Source organism: Coregonus clupeaformis, chromosome 2 (assembly GCF_020615455.1).
Source record: "Coregonus clupeaformis isolate EN_2021a chromosome 2, ASM2061545v1, whole genome shotgun sequence".
Classification (NCBI taxonomy): Eukaryota; Metazoa; Chordata; class Actinopteri; order Salmoniformes; family Salmonidae; genus Coregonus; species Coregonus clupeaformis.
The window spans coordinates 29,999,397-30,010,229 of NC_059193.1; the positions used below are offsets into that span (position 1 = coordinate 29,999,397).

The window sequence follows — 10,833 nt, forward strand, 5'->3', positions numbered from 1 at the left end:
AAGATTGAACACTTTGGCCTGAATGCCAAGCATCACATCGGGAGGAAACCTGGCACCATCCCTACGGTGAAGCATGGTGGTGGCATCATCATGCTGTGGGGATGTTTTTCAGTGGCAGGGAGACTAGTCAGGATCAAGGCAAAGATGAACGGAGCAAAGTACAGAGTGATCCTTGATGAAAACCTGTTCTCATAATTCACCATAACATAAAAACATGGACGGATTGAAGAAGATCAGTGGTTGAGATGGTTGACGCAGCATATTACACGGAGAGATACATGATGAAACAGGGAACAAGATATTGCCCAAGTCTCTCAAACATGTAGTGAGGTAGTATGTAATTCAAACACCAGTTCCTTGGTGTATCAGTGTCCTAGCACCGTGACAATCTATAGGTTGAGAAATCCAAACACACCCTCAAAAGAAGAAGACAGACTGCTAGACTTCAACATGGATATTTTCCCACAGATGAGAGAGACACATAGACACTTGTCCCCAAATCAAGCCTTATAAATCTAGAAGGGTGGGCTTGTCCAACATTTATTGATGATACTGCCAAGTCACATAAGCACCTGTCAAAACTTCTCTCCTCCTTTCTTCTCTCGCCTTTTGATGTCTCTCTCTGCCTCTCTCACTCTCTCGCTCGTAGCCATACCCCATTCTCTCTCCCTTCTTCCCTTTTTTGCTAACTTTCTTTGACAGGGAGAGGGAAAAATGTAAGCTTTGGATCTCTGATTGATTACACACAGAACCCGGAGCCGAACGCGGATAGGGGAGGCACCGGTTCATTTTCCATTTTAAATAAAGATGGAAAAGAAGGGAAACTGCCAAGGCTATTCATTTGATCTGAATGGAACTTCAATAAAGCAAATTCCAAGACAGCTATTTCAGTTAATCATTGGGAGGCATTCCCCAAGCAACCTTTTGTCTTGGGCCCTGACAGGCTGCAACTGTTATTTTAGCCCGCCAGAGCGCTCTATATTAAATCAATATATAATATTACCAAGGTCGGAACTATACCCCAGCCACATGAAGCATATATTTCTCAACCGCTGGTGACACTGTCCCATTTGTCTCTCTATCGCAAAACAGTATTGCTGATTCTTCTGCCTTCTCCTCAATGCAAATGTATGTAATACTTTAGTTTCTTTCACATTGAATCCCCTTGGTGGAAATGTGTGTTGTGTCTCCTATCGAACAAGCATAGCATTGCATGCTAGCAAGGTCTATTAAAGTGTTATATAGGGGGAAAAATTGAAGGTATTTGATTGTATTAAGTTCATAACTTTTGTCTCAATTAATAGTTCATACTTTTCCATGATTGATTAAAAACATTGATTTTCACAATTAATGAAGTCCCTACACGTGACAATACTGCACATCTCAACACTGAGGCTCAATCACAGTAGGGTCTAATATATATCTCTCAGTACTTGATTCATTCTGTGCTTGAGGATGGTGTCACAGGCTTTTTGTGGGGTGTGTCTGCCATCTACTGGTAGATATATTCAATGCAGGGCAACATAAAGATCTATTGTGCATATAAAGTCATGCTATAAAATATCTGATACATTTCCACATAATAGAATCCCATAAAATAATCTGGACCAATACACCTTTCAAATACCAACTTCTGTATGAATGTCGATACAAATATCAAACTAATAATACCTACTATTACAGTGAAATTATAGAAATATAATGAGGTTGGTATTAGGCATTTCCTCAGTTTGAGTGCACTTTGCAGAGGTAATTAAAATCTTTGGACCGTAGTAACCTAGGAAAGAAGTAGAAGGTAGTTTATAAGGTATATGGCTTATCTGAAGTCCATGGTCAGGAGGATAATAATCGACCTATTAACTTCATCTTCATCCAGCTGGCTCAGGCCCGTCTGTATCACATTTTGATGATTTTTCGAACGCTAGTGGGGAATAGGGGAAGATCAAACACCCATAGGTGAGCTAAAGAGCATTTATTTGAGACACTTGCAATGTATCACGTACTTTAGCTAACAATTAAAGGCACAACGACATGAAGACATCATATGAACTTGAACTATTTGTATTTAATCAGACTCTACAACTCCTACTCTAAAGCTGTGATGTAATTATCCCATGTTAAGTACAATGCCATGAAAAAGTATTTGCCCCCTTTCTGATTTTCTCTATTTTTGCATATTTTGGACACTGAATGTTATCAGATCTTCAACCAAAAGCTAATATTAGATAAAGGGAACCTGAGTGAACAAATAACACAACATATTGATATTTTATTCATTTATTTAATAAACAAAGTTAGGCAACACCCAATGCCCCTGTGTGAAAAAGTAATTGCCACCTTACACTCAATAACTGGTTGTGCCACCTTTAGCTGCATTGACTGCAACCAAACACTTCCTGTAGTTGTTGATCAGTCTCTCACATCCCTGTGGAGGAATTTTGGCCCACTCTTCCATGCAGAACTGCTTTAACTCAGCGACATTTGTGGGTTTTCGAGTATGAACTGCTCATTTCAGGTCCTGCCAGAACATCTCATTGGGTTTAGGTCTGGACTTTGACTAGGCCAAAGTAAACATTTTGACTAATCTGTCCATAGAACATTCTTCCAGGAGTCTTGACGATCATCCAGGTGCTTCCAGGTGCTTTTTTGGCAAACATGAGTGTAATTTTTGGACGACATGAGTCCCATTATGTCTGGCGAAAACCAAACACTGCATTCCACAGTAAGAACCTCATACCAACGGTCAAGCATGGTGGTGGTATTGTGATGGTTTGGGGATGCTTTACTGCCTCAGGACCTGGATGACTTACCATCATTGACGGAACCATGAATTATTCTCTGTATCAGAGAATTCTAAAGGAGAATGTCAGGCCATCCGTCCATGAGCTGAAGCTGAAGCGCAGCTGGGTCATGCAGCAAGACAATGATCAAAAACACACAAGCAAGTCTACTTCGGAATTGCTGAAAAGCAACATATTTAAAGTTCTGGAATGGCCTAGTCAAAATCCAGACCTAAACCCAATGTGATGATGTGGCAGGACCTTAAACAAGCAGTTCATGCTTGAAAACCCACAAATGTAGCTGAGTTAAAGTAGTTCTGCATGGAAGAGTGGGCCAAAATGTCTCTACAGCGACGTGAGAGACTGATCAACCACTACAGGAACCATTCCAGCTAAAGGTGGCACAACCAATTATTGAGTGTAAGGGGACAATTACTTTTTCACACAGTGGCATTGGGTGTTGCATATAACTTTGTTTATTAAATAAATTAAATAAGTATCAACATTTTCTGTTATCTGTTCACTCAGGTTCCCTTGGTCTAATATTAGGTTTTGGTTGAAAATCTGATCAGAGTCAAAAATATGAAAAATTGAGAAAATCAGAAAGGGGCAAATATGTTTTCACAGCACTGTATATTGGACAGAACTCAGCTATCCAGTGACCACACACACATTGAGAGCTCTCACCTCTTCCCGGTGTGCAGGAGGTCAAAGGCCTCATTGATCTGATCCAGGGTCAGAGTGTGGGTCACAAACTCATCCAGCTTCAGTTTCTTGTTCATGTAGTCCCCAACGAGTTTGGGGACACTCTCCACACTCTTCCACCCTGTTGGAAAATCATATCAAATCAAATCAAATTTTATTGGTCACATGCGCCGAATACAACAGGTGCAGACATTACAGTGAAATGCTTACTTACAGCCCTTAACCAACAGTGCATTTATTTTTAACAAAAAAAGTTAAAATAAAACAACAACAAAAAAAGTGTTGAGAGAAAAAAGAGCAGAAGTAAAATAAAGTGACAGTAGGGAGGCTATATATACAGGGGGGTACCGTTGCAGAGTCAATGTGCGGGGGCACCGGCTAGTTGAGGTAGTTGAGGTAATATGTACATGTGGGTAGAGTTAAAGTGACTATTTAATTTAAGTGGCATAAATAATTAACAGAGTAGCAGCAGCGTAAAAAGGATGGGGTGGGGGGGCAGTGCAAATAGTCCGGGTAGCCATGATTAGCTGTTCAGGAGTCTTATGGCTTGGGGGTAGAAGCTGTTGAGAAGTCTTTTGGACCTAGACTTGGCACTCCGGTACCGCTTGCCGTGCGGTAGCAGAGAGAACAGTCTATGACTAGGGTGGCTGGAGTCTTTGACAATTTTGAGGGCCTTCCTCTGACACCGCCTGGTATAGAGGTCCTGGATGGCAGGAAGCTTGGCCCCGGTGATGTACTGGGCCGTACGCACTACCCTCTGTAGTGCCTTGCGGTCGGAGGCCAAGCAGTTGCCATACCAGGCGGTGATGCAACCAGTCAGGATGCTCTCGATGGTGCAGCTGTAGAATTTTTTGAGGATCTGAGGACCCATGCCAAATCTTTTCAGTCTCCTGAGGGGGAATAGGCTTTGTCGTGCCCTCTTCACGTGCCCTCTGTAAGAGACAAATGACACCATGTGCTTGTGTAATTGCTCACTGTTTGGTCATATATTTCATATAGACATATGAAGTGCATTGGTAACACTACACCTGAACCCTCCATCATAGGGGCTACAAAACGGCATCATAACATGACATTACAAATGACATACACAGTCAAGACCGTTATTGTCAGCTTATGACAATTCAATGTTTAGATTGGCTACACTTAGACTGGCTTTAATATGTCTCACATGGTCAACTCACCTCCAAAGTATGTCCCCTTCAAGGTGCGGCCCACCAAGAGGTCTTGAGGGAATAGAGATATCTCCCCCACCTCTGTCCATCCTACAACGACACAGACACCCCAGGCATCCTTACAGCTCTCCAGGCAGCTCTATGGAAGAAAAAGGAAAACTGAGAACTGAAACTGTTTGTCCATTAGCGATGCAATTCTGGCAATTTTTTGATACTGATACCACCAGACTATAGCTTGCCGATACCCACAAGGAAGGTGAGTGACCACACAAACTGTCTTACATGTAGCCCAATTCCTTTGAATTTTACCATTTGAAAGGATACAAAAATGACTTACTGAACACCAACTATGACAGTCACATTCCCCACACACTCCAGGGCGAAGTCCACCCCTCCGCCGGTCATCTCCACCAACACCTCCTGGATGGGCTTGCTATGGTCCTTGGGGTTCACAAACTCAGTGGCCCCAAAGGCCTCTGCCTTTTCAAACTTGTCCAGGTAGATATCCACTGCGATGAGTCTGGCAGCCCCGGCAACTTTGCAGCCCATGACTGTTGCTACGCCCACAGCCCCCAACCCAAACACTACACATGTGGAGCCAGCTCAACCTGAAGAAGGATAAGGAAAACCGTTATAGTTATCTTGACATCACATTTAAGCCTGTTGAGACACAAGACTGGACTTAGCACTAAACAGCACTGAAAATACATAGTTTGTTTTGTCTTAGTGTAAATGCATGGGGTTTGAAGCCTTTTTTAACAACATTCACACTTTTTATTCTCACAAATGCTTTGGCTTAGTTTGTCATGAATACACCCATGACTACGATACTGTATAGCCTACTCTAATTTCCCACCTTGGCAGTTTTGAGAGCTGCACCGTAACCAGTGGAGATGCCTCAGCCGAACAGGCATACAGTGTCCAGGGGTGCGTCTTCTCTGATCTTGGTCACGGCAGTATCAGGGACCACAGTGTACTGAGATAAGGAGCTGACGCCCATGAAGTGGTTCACCTGTTTCCCTTTGCAGGATATCCTGCTGGTGCCATCGGTTATGACACCCATAAGTAAATTATCCCTGAAATAAAATTAAGTGTCGATGTTGCTGTAAGAGACAAATGTGATGACCACAATCCTCAAGCAACCTTGAACTATTGACAGGCTACTTCGGAGTTTGGGTAATATACAACACGTAAAAAGAGAATGCATGCCTTGGAGTAATAGGTTAACCTAGCTGAGTTATCAGTTCTTTTTTCCCAAATCCGTCTTCGGACTCAGACAACGTTCACACTCTCCACATTGTGGTAAAAAGAGTGGAATCACTTTATCCCCAGAGGAAACAAAAGGGGAAATGCATGGAAAAAAAGAATGGGGTCCTTATTTTTGAATTATGTAGATAACTTCATACCCCATTTTGGTAGCATTTTATAATAACACCTTGTAAAAAAGCATTGATAAAGGATTAGTAAATAGTTTATTCATAATGTATTAATCATTACTCCCATATTTGTAACTGTTGGTAAGCTAGTTATTCACACATTTATAAACAACTTTTAAAGTATGTAATAATGATTTATAAGATCATTCATAATATGTTTAATATAAGTCTGCATAAAACATTTCCTAATCATTAGTCACGTATTTTTGCACGGTTTAATCTAAGTGAGTGGGCTATTTATACTTTAAAATATACTTTACACATGTTTTGAGTGACCAGTGTAATTTCTCACAAAAACATTGACATGCCATTGGTAGACATTCCAACAGAACCTGATGCTCCTTAAAGCTAGAATTCTTAATTAAAACAATAAGAAAGCGACCCCCCTGTTTCACTAAAATGCAAAGGGATGGAGCTAGAGAAATGTACCCACTCTCAAATTCATAGACAGATCTATGGATGCAAGGACTGACCATCCATGATATCAAATGTACAGTGGGGGAAAAAAGTATTTAGTCAGCCACCAATTGTGCAAGTTCTCCCACGTAAAAAGATGAGAGAGGCCTGTAATTTTCATCATAGGTACACGTCAACTATGACAGACAAAATGAGAAAAATTCCAGAAAATCACATTGTAGGATTTTTTATGAATTTATTTGCAAATTATGGTGGAAAATAAGTATTTGGTCAATAACAAAAGATTCTCAATACTTTGTTATATACCCTTTATTGGCAATGACACAGGTCAAACGTTTTCTGTAAGTCTTCACAAGGTTTTCACACACTGTTGCTGGTATTTTGGCCCATTCCTCCATGCAGATCTCCTCTAGAGCAGTGATGTTTTGGGGCTGTCACTGGGCAACACGGACTTTCAACTCCCTCCAAAGATTTTCTATGGGGTTGAGATCTGGATACTGGCTAGGCCACTCCAGGACCTTGAAATGCTTCTTACGAAGCCACTCCTTCGTTGCCCAGGTGGTGTGTTTGGGATCATTGTCATGCTGAAAGACCCAGCCACGTTTCATCTTCAATGCCCTTGCTGATGGAAGGAGGTTTTCACTAAAAATCTCACGATACATGGCCCCATTCATTCTTTCCTTTACACGGATCAGTCGTCCTGGTCCCTTTGCAGAAAAACAGCCCCAAAGCATGATGTTTCCACCCCCATGCTTCACAGTAGGTATGGTGTTCTTTGGATGCAACTCAGCATTCTTTGTCCTCCAAACACGACGAGTTGAGTTTTTACCAAAAAGTTCTATTTTGGTTTCATCTGACCATATGACATTCTCCCAATCCTCTTCTGGATCATCCAAATGCACTCTAGCAAACATCAGACGGGCCTGGACATGTACTGGCTTAAGCAGTGGGACACGTCTGGCACTGCAGGATTTGAGTCCCTGGCGGCGTAGTGTGTTACTGATGGTAGGCTTTGTTACTTTGGTCCCAGCTCTCTGCAGGTCATTCACTAGGTCCCCCCGTGTGGTTCTGGGATTTTTGCTCACCGTTCTTGTGATCATTTTGACCACACGCGGTGAGATCTTGCATGGAGCCCCAGATCGAGGGAGATTATCAGTGGTCTTGTATGTCTTCCATTTCCTAATAATTGCTCCCACAGTTGATTTCTTCAAACCAAGCTGCTTACCTATTGCAGATTCAGTCTTCCCAGCCTGGTGCAGGTCTACAATTTTGTTTCTGGTGTCCTTTGACAGCTCTTTGGTCTTGGCCATAGTGGAGTTTGGAGTGTGACTGTTTGAGGTTGTGGACAGGTGTATTTTATACTGATAACAACTTCAAACATGTGCCATTAATACAGGTAACGAGTGGAGGACAGAGGAGCCTCTTAAAGAAGAAGTTACAGGTCTGTGAGAGCCAGAAATCTTGCTTGTTTGTAGGTGACCAAATACTTATTTTACACCATAATGCGCAAATAAATTCATTAAAAATCCTACAATGTGATTTTCTGGATTTTCTTTTCTCAATTTGTCTGTCATAGTTGACGTGTACCTATGATGAAAATTACAGGCCTCTCTCATCTTTTTAAGTGGGAGAACTTGCACAATTGGTGGCTGACTAAATACTTTTTTTCCCACTGTATAGTTTTAACCATGTTATACAGTGTTTGTTTACATTTACGTTATTGGAGTAAAACAAGCTTATATTCTGGGTTCTGATGGGGTACAACAGTTGAACTAAGCTCATGAGGAATTTATAAATTATATTCTTTAAGAATCCATGCGTATGTCATTAATTTATAAGTCAAAAAATGGATGTAGCAACAAAGGATTCTAGCTTTAAGGTTTCAAAATAGCCTAGAACATATCAATGGTAAAAGAATAAGAACACAACACAGGATGTTTAAGGAAATACTGTATATCTATATTTTTATTCACAAAAACCAGGGCCGACACGTTCCACCACGCCTGACCCCTCGTGGGAAAGGCCACAGATGCATGCGTGCACCAGTCTCATAGAGGTACCCCCAGTCACTGTGGCACACACCACTTGCTGCAACCTCTCCAACAACAGAAACAGCACACAGTTTATTTTTAAGGTTAATATCCCTGTGAGTACTAGGCTTTACATAAGCATTGGTCTGGGAAATGTTTAGCATAGGGGAAAGTTGTGGTTACCTTTATACGCACTTTGTGAGCCTTAGATGGGCCCACCTATACCTCCTCAATTGACAGGGGTTTGCCATGCTCCCACGCTACTGCTGCCTTGCACTTGATTACCTGGGGTAATAGTAATAGATGCAATATATGCATTATAAAAATCGGTGCCTTATTACACAGACGGCCACTGCATGGGCTTACAACAAGACCGACAAGTGATTGCGTACCTGCCACTCAGTATTCATTATAACTTTTTCTAGATGTGAGTCTAGGGAAAATAAAGCACATCAACAAGTAGGCTGATAAATATAAATATTTCTAGGTGTGACAGTTGCAGATCTGTCAAACATTTACACATTACAGAGGTATCATTATGCTAGCTCTAGTCCAGGTTGTTACGTGTGGCTTGACGCTCAAGTTGTACTCATTGATGTGTACAACCCTGGATTTCTGATGCTACGTAATGGCCAATGAGAGGCTTTGAAGCCACCAGTGCAATATTGGCACACCCCAGAAGGAGCAGTCCTCCATAGGAATGAATGGAATAAAACAGTATTTCAACAAAATGTTACAAGGATAAAATTACATGTATTTAAGTATTTATTTGCTGTAACATTAGTACTCTCTGTAATATTAGTACTCTCCAAAAATACTAAACATATGTACATTACCAGTCAAAAGATTGGACACACCCACACATTCAAGGGTTTTTCTTTATTTTTACTATTTTCTACATTGTAGAATAATAGAGAATATATCAAAACTATGAAATAAAACATGGAATCATGTAGTAACCAAAAAAGTGTTAAACAAATCAAAATATATTTGGCATTCTCTCAACCAGCTTCATGAGGTAGTCACCTGGAATGCATTTCAATTAACAGGTGTGCCTCCTTAAAAGTTAATTTGTGGAATTTCTTTCCTTCTTAATGCATTTGAGCCAATCAGTTGTGTTGTGACAAGGTAAGGGGGGTATACAGAAGATAGCCCTATTTGGTGAAAGACCAAGTCCATATTATGGAAAGAACAGCTCAAATAAGCAAAGAGAAATGACAGTCCATCATTACTTTAAGACATGAAGGTCAGTCAATACAGAACATTTCAAGAACTTTGAAAGTTTCTTCAAGTGCAGTTGCAAAAACCATCAAGCGCTATGATGAAACTGGCTCTCATGAAGACCGCCACAGGAATGGAAGACCCATAGTTACCTCTGCTGCAGAGGATAAGTTCATTAGAGTTACAAGCCTCAGAAATTGCAGCCCAAATAAATGCTTCACAGAGTTCAAGTCACAGACATATCTCAACATCAACTGTTCAGAGGGGACTGTGTGAATCAGGCCTTCATGGATGAATTGCTGCAAAGAAACCACTACTAAAGGACACCAATAAGAAGCAGAGACCTGCTTGGGCCAAGAAACACGAGCAATGGTGGAAATTTGTCCTTTGGTCTGGAGTCCAAATTTGAGATTTGTGTGGGTGAACGGATTATCTCAGCATGTGTAGTTTCCACCTTAAAGCATGGAGGAGGAGGTGTTATGGTGTGAGGGTGCTTTGCTGGTGACACTGTCTGTGATTTATTTAGAATTCAAGGCACACTTAACCAGCATGGCTACCACAGCATTCTGCAGCGATACGCCATCCCATCTGGTTTGGGCTTAGTGGGACTATCATTTGTTTTTCAACAGGACAATGACCCAACACACCTCCAGGCTATGTAAGGGCTATTTTACCAAGAAGGAGAGCGATTAAGTGGTGCATCAGATGACCTGGCCTCCACAATTGGTTTGGGATGAGTCCTGTGTGGCTCAGTTGGTAGAGCATGGTGCGTGCAACGCCAGGGTTGTGGGTTCGATTCCCACGGGGGGCCAGTATATAAAACAATTTTTTTTATGTTCAGTTCACTTTAAAAGTATGCATTAGAGATGGAATCCACAGTAGGGGAACCAGTGCCACTGTCCGCCCCATGGCTGTTGTTATTGTTTTGTTGACGAAGCGGAAATGAGTATTGTTGCACAATGTGGCAAAAAAAAAATCCTGTGCATATTCTGCTTGTTCTATCACGCTGCAATGATGTCCGTGGGGAAAAAAATAACAGTGTTCGTTGTTTGCTGTATACTTATTTGTT

The 10,833-nt window shown here is 41.4% G+C and overlaps 1 pseudogene; it reads right to left on the minus strand.

Moving 5' to 3' along the window:
• Nucleotides 1-1,896: 1,896 nt before the first annotated feature.
• On the minus strand, nt 1,897-9,002 carry LOC121537067 (annotated as a pseudogene).
• Between the last annotated feature and the right edge of the window lie 1,831 nt (nt 9,003-10,833).